Source organism: Dasypus novemcinctus, chromosome 18 (genome assembly GCF_030445035.2).
Source record: "Dasypus novemcinctus isolate mDasNov1 chromosome 18, mDasNov1.1.hap2, whole genome shotgun sequence".
In the NCBI taxonomy this organism is placed as follows: domain Eukaryota; kingdom Metazoa; phylum Chordata; class Mammalia; order Cingulata; family Dasypodidae; genus Dasypus; species Dasypus novemcinctus.
This window is the reverse complement of record NC_080690.1, coordinates 64,372,047-64,385,285: the sequence shown is the minus strand read 5'-3', so window position 1 is coordinate 64,385,285 and position 13,239 is coordinate 64,372,047.

The following is a 13,239-nucleotide window of genomic DNA, read 5'->3' as shown; positions in this document are numbered from 1 at the left end:
CCCTGGTCCCATCTTTGTTTCCTCTCTCGTGTCTTTCTTTCTGTCCTTTTATTTCTTCAGTTCTGCATTGCCTTCCTTTCATGCAGACCTGTTTCTGAGGTGGTCTTAGCAAGTGGCACCTGAACAGGGACCTGAAGGGAAGAAGAGCTTTAAGCTAAAAGGTGTTGTCATGGCACAGAGCCCTGAGTGGTTTAGAAGACCTTCCAAGTCCTCAGTGAGTAAGGACACTCTTGGGTATTCTAGCAGGGTTACAATGGGAAACAGAGGCAGTTCAACAAAATATTGCCCATATGTCTGTCTCATCAAACAACTCCTCAAGGCAGGAGGCACTGAGGCCAATGAGTCTTGTATTTTAGAACCCTTAGAGATTACAGGAAAATGTTGCTCGTAGTTCCCAGCAATAGGAAGTTTAGAATTAGGAGATTAGGAAAGAGTAGGAAAAAGAGTTAAAAATTTTACATGTACAAGGTGTTTTGCTCCCTGTTACTATTTGGCCCACTTGGATTATTACTAAATCTGTTTTGAAACTAAATGTAAAGTTTTTTTTGCCTTTAACTCCTTCATTAACTGACTTTAGAAAGTCACTTTCCCCATTTAAACCTCTGGAAGAGCAGGAAAACATGGCAACATTGGTGTTCTGTTTTGTTTCCATGCTGATTCTGATTGGGCCTATTTAACCAAATTAATAAAATTAGTACAAAATTTTTATCTAAGTGTTAAAAGAAATTTTCAGTGTTGAACCAATAGCTTACTCCTGAACTTCAAGTCTCAGTGTAGTCTTAAAAGGTAGTAATCCAAAAAATGTGTATTGTCTGTCTAAACTTCTAAATAAGCCGCTTAACTACATTTATGCTGCTCAAGTTATCCTAACTGGTTGCTCATTACTAATAAAAGTGTGTCCAGGGAAGCGGACTTGGCCCAGTGTTTAGGGCATCCCTTTACCACATGAGAAGTCTGCAGTTCAAACCCTGGGCCTCCTTGACCTGTGTGGAGCTGATGTGCACAAGGAGTGCCGTGCCATGCAGTGGTGTCTCCCACGTAGGGGAGCCCCACGTGCAATGAGTGTGCCCTGTAAGGAGAGTCACCCAGCACAAAAGAAAGTGTAGCCTGCCCAGGAATGGTGCCGTACACATGGAGAGCTGATGCAACAAGATAACGCAATAAAAAGAGATGCAGATTCCCATGCAGGTGACAACAGAAGCGGACAAAGAAGACTCAGCAAATAGACACAGAGAACAGACAACCGGGGTGGGGGGAGGGAAGGGGAGAGAAATAAATCTTTAAAAAAAAAAAGAGGGAGAAGGTGGATTTTGATTTAGCCTGTGAACTGGATATGGCCAGCACCAATATGGGCTTTAGGTGGGGTTTTGGGCAAAGGCAATATTCTAATTGAGTACCCCTCGGGTTTTAGTCACAACTGTGGGAAAAGGCAATAAGCACAATATAAAAAGGCAATTGTATGCAGCATAGGAAGCCCTGCTGAAAATGAAAGGCTTAACCCAATAGTGTCTGGTTACTCTGGAAACTGCCATCCTTATCCAGGGATGGCATGTAAATACTAAAAGCAAGACAAAAATGATGGACTGTTGTGAATTACCCTCTATGGGGGAGAGATCTGAGGAAGAACATCTGGAACACCTGCCAGCAGTGACAGGTAACTGTCTATCATGCCCCTACCCACTCCTCTAACATCCTTCTCAGGATTGTTGAGGCAGATGCCTGATTGAGACCTGAGAAGAAGCAGAGTGTCTCCACCAGAAAGTTGAACATTGTGAGTATCAGACCTTGTGGTACCTAGCCCAGTGGTTTCAGCTGCCTCTTGTTCACCAGCAGTCTGTGGACATCACCCAAGAGTGTCCTTCATGCTCACTTCAATGACTGTGGCATCAGTCTCCTCCTGCTCTTGGGAAGGGCAGGATGTGCTTTCACTGCTACAGACACTACATCAGGACTCTTATAACAAGCCAACTATTGTGTTCTGCCTGGAAAATGAGTCCTCACAATGATGGGTTACTAATTCAACACTGAGTTATGGCCTCAGGTCCAGTGAAGATGCTAAGAGCAGGACCAATGAAGGCATTGAAGTTACATGATAAAGTTCCAGCTACCCCACAGTCCAAAATGGGGAAGTAACAATAATTTGTCATTGCTTATGCCTCAAACTACACAAATTGGGAAAAATGAGGTCATTTTTAAATCAAGTATTGGCCTATATAGCCTTGCTGGTAGGAAATCTTAAGCCCATGAGAAATAAATCATCTGCTAGTTGGAAGTTTGTATAATCTGCTGTAGTTATGGATTATGTATAAAATGCTGTTCTCTGATTTGATATTGTTACTTAAATGATAAGCATGCAATGAGCCCTTCAGGGCATGAGGCAGTAAGAACCACCTAATCTGCCTTGTTGCTTTATAAAAACAAAAAGGGGGATATGTTGTGGGAAACTGACTTATCTATTAGTTGCTTCCTGTTATTGTACAAGATGTTCTAAGTGTGCCTCCTGTTATTGTAAATTACTTTATTGTAGATATTGCAAGTTGCTTCTTGTTATTGTACAAGATGTTCTAAGTTGCCTCCTGTTATTGTAAATTATCTTACTGTAGATGTTACAAGTTGTTTCCTGTAGCCCACAGCTGCTCGTTAGCTTTCAAATAAATACGATGGGGAAACTAGGATTGAGGCTCTTAGTTTCAAATGCTGTGAAGTCCCCTGGTCCCATCTTTGTTTCCTCTCTTGTGTCTTTATTTCTGTCCTTTTATTTCTTCAGTTCTGCATCACCTTCCCTTCGTGCAGACCTATTGCTGAGCTGGTCTTAGCAGGATACAGTGAAGGCAGTCTTGAGAGGGAAATGTATAGTCCTAAATGCCTATATTAAAAAAGAAGAAAGAGCTGAACTCAAAGATTTAGCTGGACAACTAAAGAAACCAGAAAAACAACAACAACAACAACAACAACAACAAAAACAAAACAAAACAGCAAACCAACCCCAAACCAAGCAGAAGGAAAGAAATAATAAAGATTAGAGCAGAAATAAGTGAAATTGAGAACAAAAAACAATAAAGTCAACAAAACCAAAAGCTATTTCCTTGAGAAGAGCAATAAAATTGACAATACCCTAGCTAGACTAACAAAGAAAAAGAGAGAGAAGATGCAATAAATACAATCAGAAATGAAGGGGGGGGGGGAATATATGACTGATCCCACAGAAATAAAATGAATCATAAGAGGGTATTATGAGAAACTATGTGCAAACAAACTAGACAATGTAGATGCAGTGGGAAAATTCCTAGAAATGCACAACCAACCTATGCTGACACTACAGGAAATACAAGAACTTAACAAACCAATCATATTTAAAGAGATTGAATCCTCATAAAAAATCTCCCAGCAAAGAAAAGTCCAGCATCTTTTTTTTAAATTAAAAACATTTCAAAGATAAGAATAGAAGAAAAATTCCTCAATATGATAAAAGGCATATATGAAAAACCCACAGACAACATTATACTCAATGGGGAAAGATTGAAAGCTTTCCCTCTAAGATAAGGAACAAGATTAGGATGCCCAATGTTAACATTGTTATTCAATATTGTACTCAAAGTTCTAGCTAGGGCAATTAGGAAAAAAAAGAATTTAAAGGCATTCAGGGAAGTGGACTTGGCCCAATGAATAGGGCATCTGCCTACCACATGGGAGGTCCACGGTTCAAACCCCAGGCCTCCTTGATCCATATGGAGCTGGCCCATGTGCAGTGCTAATCCGTGCAAGGAGTGCCCTGCCACACAGGGGTTTCCCCCACATAGGGGAGCCCCACGCAAAAGGAGTGCACCCCATAAGGAGAGCCACCCAGTGTGAAAGAAAGTACAGCCTGCCCAGGAATGGTGCTGCACACACGGAGAGCTGACACAACAAGATGATGCAACAAAAAGAAACACAGATTCCTAGTGCCACTGATAAGGATACAAGTGGTCACAGAAAAACACAAAGTGAATGGAAACAGAGAACAGACAACTGGGAGGGAAGGGAGAGAAATAAAAAAAAAATAATAATAAAGGCATCCAAATAGGAAAAAGAAAGTAAAACTCTGTTTGCAGATGACATGATCCTGTACTTAGAAAATTCTGAAGTATCCACAACAAAGCTACTTGAGCTAATAAATGAGTATAACAAAGTGGCAGGATAAAAGATCAACATGCAAAAATCACTAATGTTTTTGTACAATAGTACTGAACAAATTGAGGAGGAAATCAGGGGGGAAATTCCATTTTCAATAGCAACAAAAAGACTCAAATACTGAGGAATTAATTTAGCCAAAGAAGTATAGGACCGATATGCAGAAAACTATAAAACAATATTAAAAGAAATTTTAAAAGACCTAAACAAATGGAAAGGCATTCTTGTTCATGAATTGGAAGAATAAATATTGTGAGGATGTCAATCTTACCCAAAGTGACTTATAGATTCAATGCACTACTGATCAAAATCCCAACAGCTTACTTTACAGAATTTGAAAAGGCAATTACCAAATTCATTTGGAAGCTAAAGTGCACCTGAATAGCCAAAAGCATTCTAAAAAAGTAGAGTGATGTGGGAGGAATTTTACTGCCTGACCTTGAAATATGTTACAAATCTACAGTGGTCAAAACAGCATGGTATATTGATAACTATGCTTGCGAGCCTTTTGCTCTTGAAATTGCAAGTTAGCCTAGTGTTGTAGGGTGCCTAAGAGTTACCTCCTGATAGCCTCCATCTTGCTCAAATGTGGCCACTCTCTAAGTCAAACTCAGCATATAAATGCATTACCTTCCCCCCAGTTTGGGATATGGCTCATGGGAATAAGCCTCCCTGGCACCAAGGGATTACTACCAAGCACCAGCTGGTGATGCAACTGGAAAAATACCTTGAATAAAAGGGGGAAATGGTAAAGACAAATGAGTTTGTATGGCTAAGAGACTTCAAAATGAGTTGGGAGTTCATCAGAAAGGTAATACTTATGCATATCTCAGCAAAATCTCATAGACAGCCAAAGTAGATACTACTCCAAACAGTGGGACTCTTGAGGGCTTTGGAGACACCCAGGTCCTACTGTCTTGGCAGATAGCTCCAGAGTTTGGTGCCTTGCCAGTGAACCCCACTGTCGAGTTTGTGCTCCCAAGTGTGACAGAGTTGGATTCAGATGTGATTTCTCTACACCTGTCTTTTCTATCCCTTTTATTGAACCTATAGTTAGTACTGGAATTTGTAGGTGTGTATCCAAGAGACTTGAATCTCTGGGCTATCCATGTGCCAGCTGGGCCCTGATCCTTAGTGCAGTTGCAACACCTACTCTTCAGTTCATTCAACTTACCCAGGACAACTAACAAGGAGGCGAGGATGGACAACCACCACACCAAGGAACCAAGAGAGTCTACAACTGCAAGCAAGAGAGTCTCATTCATCAACCATATGGGATTGAAGACCCTTCTCAATTAGAGGTGGAGTGGGCATCACCATCCCAGAATCCTCAGGATTAAGTAATAAAATATGGACTACTGTAGACTTACTGGTATTCTACATAGACTGATTGTGATCCTAGCAATGGAAGAAATTATATCATTGATGTGGAGATAGTGGCCCCTGGAGTTGATGAGGGCAGGGAGAGGGGAAAAGAGATATAATATGGGGCATTTTCAGAACTTGGAATTGTCCTGAATGACACTGCAAAGACAGATACAGGACATTATATATCCTGCAATAACCTACAGAATGGAGTGGGAGAGAGTGTAAACTACAATGCTGTATGGCAATGCTCCAAAATGTGCTCATTAATTGTAATGAATGTACCATACTAATGAAAGAAGTTGTTAACGTGGGAAAAGTGGGAGGTGTGGAGAGTGGGGCATATGGGAATCCTTTATTTTTTAATGAAACATTTTATGTATTCTAAGTATCTTTTAAAAATAAATTTAAAAATATTAAGGGAAATGGATGTGACTCAACCAATTGGGCTCCTGTCTACCATATAGGAGGTCCAGGGCTTAATGCCCAGGGCCTCCTCATGAGGACAAGCTGGCCCATGCAGCAAGCTGGCCCATGCAGAGTGCCATCCCACACTGGACTGCCCCCTGCATGGGAATGTAACCCAGCATGGGAAAGTCCCCCATGTAGGAGTGCCAGCTGATGTTGAGAGCTGGCTCAGCAAGATGACACGACAAGAGATACAGAGGAGAAAAAATAAGATGTAGCAGAACAGAGAGTTGAGGTAGCACAAGAGAGTAATAGCCTCTCTCCCACTCTGGAAGGTCCCAGCATCAGTTCCCAGAGTCGCCTAATGAGAATATGAGCAGACACAGAAGAACACACAGCAAATGGACACAGAAAGCAGACAACAGGGGGAACATGGGGGGAAGAAATAAATTTTTTTCTAATCTTAAAAAAATATTAAACAACAACAACAACAAAACAGCATCAAATTGGCATAAAGATGGATACATTGATTAGTGAAATAGAGTTGAGAATCCAGAAATAAACTGTCATCTATACAGTCAACTGGTTTTTGACAGGCCTACCAAGTCCATGTTAATGGGACAAAAGAGTGTCTTCAACAAATGGTGCTGGGACAACTAGATACATATAACAACTCCCTATACAAGAATCAACTCAAAATGGATCAAAGACCTAAATATAAAAGCCAGGACCAAAAAACTATTAGAAGAGAATGTAGGGAAGCATTTTCAAGACCATATGGTAGATGGTGGTTTCTTGGACCTTACATCCAAAGCATGTGCAACAAGAGAAAAAATAGATAAATGAGACCTCCTCAAAATTAAACACTTTTTCACTTTATAGGACTTTGTCAAAAGGGAGAGAAGGCAGCCAACTCAATGGGAGAAAATATTTGGAAGTCACATATTCAATAAGGGATTAATATCCATGATATATAAAGAGATGAAGAGATGTTACAACTCAACAATAAAAAGACAAATGACCTGATTTAAAAATGGGCAAAAGACTTAAAGAAACATTTGTCCAAAGAAGAAATACAAATGGCAAAAAGAAAAAAAAATCTCAACGTGATGTTGAGAAATGCTCAACATCACTAATGATTAGAGAAATGCAAATCAAAACTACAAAGAGATAACATTTCATACTTATCAGAATGGCTACTATTAAAAAGACAGAACTGCAGGTATTGGAGAGGATGTGGGGAGATAGGAACACTTATTCACTATTTCTGGGAAAGCAGAATGGTACAGCCATTATGGGGGATGGTTTAGCAGTTCCTAAAGAAGTTGAATATAGACTTACCACATGACCCTGCAATATGACTACTGGGTATATTCCCAGAAGAACTGAGAGCAGAGACACGAACAGACATCTGCCCACCAATATTCATAGAGGCATTATTCATGATTGCCAAAATTTGTAAATAAACCAGGTGTCCATCAACAGATGAATGGATAAACAAACTGTGGTGTATTACATGATGGAATACTATGCAGCTGTAAGAAGAAATGAAAAATATTTTTAAAAAAGAAGAAATGAAGTCTTATAGCATATGACAATATGGAAGAACCTGGAGGACATTTTGTTGAGCAAAGCATGCCAACACAAAAGGACAAATACTGTGTGATTGTGTTACTGAGAACCAAATACATTGTGTGATTCAAAAAAATATAAGTATCCAGTACAAAAAAAAAAAATTAAGATACCATGTATCTAAATGCATGAGGTACAATTAAAGCAGTGCTTAGAGGTAAATTTATATCAGTAATACCTACATTAAAATAGAAGTAATATCTCATATCAATAATCTAACTGTACACTTGAAGGAACTAGAAAAAAAACAGCAAACTAAACCCAAAGCTAGGAGGAGGAAGAAAATAACACAGATTGGAGTGAAAATAAATGAAATAGAGAAAATCATCAAAACCAAAAGTTGGTTCTTGAAAAGAGCAACAAAATTAACAAAACTTTAGCTAGATTGACCAAGAAAAAAAGAGAAGATGCAAATTACAAAAATCAGAAATGAAAAACTAAACATTACTACCAAACTTTGGGAAATAAAAAGGATTACATAGAACTAGTACAAACAAATGTATGCCAACAAATTAGAAGAAATGGGACAATTCCTAGAAATGCATAAACTACCAAACCTGACTCAAGTATAGACAATCTGAACAACCTTGTATGTGAGGAAATTTAATTAGTAATAAAATAAAGTACCACAAAGAAAAGCTCAGGTCCAGATTGTCTCACTGCTGAATTCTACTATATATTCAAATACTAGCAAACTGAATCCAACAACATATATGAAGAATTATATACCATGACCAAGTGGAATTCATCCCATGGATGCCAGGCTAGTTTATAGCCAAAAATTAATTGATATAATACATCATATCAAAATTAAAAAGTTAAAAAAATTACATCATCATACCAATAGACATAGAAAAAGGAATTTGACAAAACCCAACACTTTTTGGATTGTATTGCTTTTATAAAAACACGCAGATAAAGCTGTATTGTTTCATGATAAGAAAACAACTAGGAATAGAAGGAAATTTCCTCAACATGATAAAGGGTATCTATGAAAACCCACAGCTAACATAATAATTAATGGTGAAAGATTAGGTGCTTTTCCCCTAAGAATGTCTGCTCTTGCCATTTCTATTCAATATGTACTGGGTTCTAGTCTGGGCAATTAGGCAAGAAAAAGAGATAAAAGGCATCTAGACTGGAAAGGAAAACTGAAAAATATATTAGCAGATGACACGATCTTCTACATAGAAAATCGTACAAAATTCACTAAAGCTATTAGAATTAATGAATACAGAACAGTTTCAGGATACAAGATTAATACACATATACTTGCAATGAACAATCAAAAAACAAAACTAGGGAAACGGACTTGGCCCAGTGGTTAGGGCATCCGTCTACCACACGGGAGGTCTGCAGTTCAAACCCCGGGCCTCCATGACCCGTGTGGAGCTGGCCCAGGCGCAGTGCTGATGCGCGCAAGGAGTGCCGTGCCACGCTGGGGTGTGCCCCGCCTAGGGGAGCCCCACACGCAAAGGAGTGCACCTGGCAAGGAGAGCCGCCCAGCAGGAAAGAAAGTTCAGCCTGCCCAGGAATGGTGCCACCCACACTTCCCGCCCACACTTCCCATGCTGCTGCAGACAACAGAAGCGGACAAAGAAACAAGATTCAGCAAATAGACACAGAGAACAGACAACCGGGGGAGGAGGGGAATTAAATAAATAAATAAATCTTTAAAAACTAAGAAAACAATTTCATTCACAATGGCAACAAAAAGAATAAAATATTTAGGAATAAACTTAAGAACTGCAAAACTTAAACTCTGAAAACTATAAAACATTGTTGAAAGAAATTAAAGATTATTAAAGAACTAACGAAATGAAAAAACATACCATGTACATGGATCAGAATACTTAACATTCTTTTTAAGATTTACTTTTTAAATTTATTTCTCTCCCCTTCCCTGTCCCCCAGTTGTCTGCTCTCTGTGTCCATTTGCTGTGTGTTCTGTGTCCGTTTGTATTCTTGTCAGTGGCTCCCGGAATCTGTGTCACGTTTTGTTGCATCAGTTCTCCGTGTGTGCGGGCCATTCCTGGGCAGACTGCACTTTTTTCACGTTGGGCGGCTCTCCTTATGGGGCACACTTTTTGCACATGGGGCTCCCCTAGGCACAGCACTCCTTGTGTGCACCAGCACTGCATGTGGGCTAGCTGACCACACAGGTCAGGAGGCCCTGGGTTTGAACCTTGGACCTCCCGTGTGGTAGGCAGATGCCCTATCCTTTGGATCAAATCCGCTTTCCCTGAATACTTAATATTCTTAAGATGACAATCCTGCCTTCCCCAAACTGATCTATGGATTCAATGCAATATCTGTCAGAATTTCAGCTGACTTCTCAGTAGGATTTGCAAAGTTAAACATTCATGTGGAATTTCAAGCAACACAGACCAGCCAAAGCAAACCTGAAAAAGTGGACCAAAATAGGGGAACTCACACTTTCCCAATTTCAAAACTTAATACAAAGTGACAGTACTCAAGACTGTATGGCACTGGCACAAGCATAAACATACGGATGAAGAGAATAGAATTTAGAATCCAGTAATAAACCCATTCATCTATGGTCAACTGATTTTCAACAAAGATGCCAAGACCATTTTGTGGAGGCAAGTCTTTTCAACAAACAGTGCAGAAGGCGGAGGTGGCTCAGGTGATTGGGTGCCTGTCTACCATATGGGAGGCCCCCGTGAAGGTAAGCTGGCCCATGCTTGCAGCGGAGAATGGAGGGCAGACAGTGAGTGTAGACAACAAGGTGGTGGGGGGAGGGGGGAGAATCAATAAATGAAATAAAATAAATAAATCTTAACAACAACAACAAAAAACCTAATAGTGCTGGGATAGCCACATGCAAAATAATGAGGTTTGATCCTTACCTTACTCCCTAAATTTAAATTCAAATGAATCCAAGACCTAAATGTATGAGCAGGAACTAAAAAACTCTTAGAAAAAATATGGGGGAAACCATTTATGACCTTGGATTTGGTGAAGAATTCTCAGATTTGACACCAAAAGCACAAGAAACAAAAGAGAAAAAATTAATTTGACTTCATCGAAATGAAAACTTTTGTGCTTTAAAAGACACCATCAGGGAAGTGGACTTGGCCAAATGGATAGGGCATCCGCCTACCACATGGGAGGTCTGCGGTTCAAACCCCAGGCCTCCTTGACCCGTGTGGAGTTGGCCCATGCGCAGTGCTGATGTGCGCAAGGAGTGCCGTGCCATGCAGGGGTGTCCCCCACGTGGGGGAACCCCACACGCAAGGAGTGCACCATGTAAGGAGAGCTGCCCAGCACAAAAGAAAGTTCAGCCTGCCCAGGAGTGGCGGCCGCACACACAGAGAGCTGACACAGCAAGATGACGCAACAAGGATAGACACAGATTCCTGGTGCCACTGACAACAATACAACAATAGAAACAGACACAGAAGAACACACACTGAATGGACACAGAGAACAGACAACTGGGGCATGGGGGGAAGGGGAGATAGATGGATAGATAGATGATAGATAGATAGATAGATAGATAGATAGATAGATAGATAGATAGATAAACAAAACAAAAGACACCATCAAAAGTGACAAGGCAACCCACATAATGGGAGAAAATATTTGCAAATCATCTATCTGATAATGGACTTGTATTTAGAATATACAAAGACCTTTTATGACTCAATAATAAAAAGATAAATAGCCTGGCATTAGCTCAGGGACACTGGGTTGGACTTCTGACCTCCATTATTCATAATAGCAAACAGGTAGAAATAATCTTATTATCCATCAGTGGATGAATGGGTAAACAAAATGTGATATTTCCATACAATGGAATAATCATTCTGTCATAAAAAAGAATGATATGCTGATACATGCTACAAAATGGATCAATCTTGAAAAATTGTTATGTGAAAGAAAATAGTCACAAAAGACCACATACTCTGATTCCATTCATATGGCATTCCAGAATAAGGAAATCTGTAGTGATAGAAAGTAGATAAGTGGTTGCTTAGGCCTGAGGTGGGGGAAATGTGGGAGATGATGGCTAAAGGGTAAGGGCTCCTTGTTGAAATGATGAAAATGCTCTGAAATTGACTGTGGTGATTGTTGCGCATATCTGGTGATCATTTCACACATACGTTAAAATCACTGAATTGTACATTTCAAATGGGTAAATTATATGGTATGTGAATTATATCTTAATAAATCTGTTTTTAAAATATAAGAAAACAGCTTTGTTACTTTGGAGTAAGAAAATTTTCCTAAGACCAAAAGGCACTAAGTGTAAAACAATAAAATTGAAAAATTGGTCTATTTTAAAAACAGGAAGTTCTGTTCATCAAAGCAGATCAGTAATAGAGTGAAAAGGAAAACAGTGGGAAGTACTTTTTTAAAGTATCCAACAAATAATGCACATGAAGAATAAAAATCCTCAAATTGATAAAAAAGACAGGAAGCCCAACAGAAAAACTGACAAAAGACTTGAGCAAGTAGTATAAAAAAAATGTCCAAGTAGCCAATATGGGGAACAAACGTTGCTCAGTGGTTGAGTGCCTGCTTCCCACTTACAAGCCCTGGGTTCAACTCCTGTGCCTCCTTAAAAAATAAAAGTAGCCAATAATCATATGAAAATGTGCTTAAATCTATTAGTTATAACAGAAATGAAAACCAAAATTAGTATGAAATACCATTATTTTCTGAGTAGAGGCTAAAGTAAAAAAAAACAAAACTGAATAAACAAATGCTGGCAAAGATGCCAACATGCGCATATTGCTGGTGGAAGTGTAAATTGGTATGTCTTTGGACTACTTTTTGGAAGTGCATACTAAAACTATACACATCCATACCCTATACCCTTTTCATTCCACCCATAAAAATATTCCTCAAATAAATACATCCATATATTTAGCAAACAACATATTCTAGTATGTTCAAACCAGCCTACCCAAAGACTCAAGAACTGGAAACTAGACAATGCCCTTAAGTAAAAGAATGACCCAGTCTTAAGGATGCCATAGGATTCCTGCTGCCTTAGCTAGGAGTATCTCATGAAGAAGGGCCTCTGTGCAAATGTGGTGATGGGTTTTTTGGTTAATTACATTACATTGCCTGCAGTCAGATATTTGTGAAGCAGTGGACTTTCTCAATATGAGTTTATCATGTTTCCTCATGACTAGATTCAGGTTTTGTACTTTTAGCAGGAACACTACAGAGGGATATTGTGTCCTTCTGATTACCATACATCATTTCAGGAGTCATAAAATGTTGGTTTGTACTATTATTAACAAGGTTAACATTGATCTCTCGGTCAAGGTGGTATTCACTGCATTTCTCCATTCTAAACTTACTGTGCTTCCCTTTATATTTAATAATGCTTTGTGGAGAGATATTTTGGACTATATAATATCCTGTTCATCAACATATTTTCACCTAATAGTTTTGCCATTCATTGATGAGTCTTGCTTAATCCAATTATTACTATGATAGTTGATCATTAGTTGTTTTTCCTTGCCCCAATCCCCAAATCAGTAATTTCTTCAAGGAACCATGATTATTTCTATTGAAGAATGGTACTGAAAGACCAAGATCTGGGTGCTAGGTGTGCTCACTGCTTTTGGGAGGGGAATGGGGATGGCCACTGATTCTAGACTAATTATGAAATTAGAGTTAGGAAAC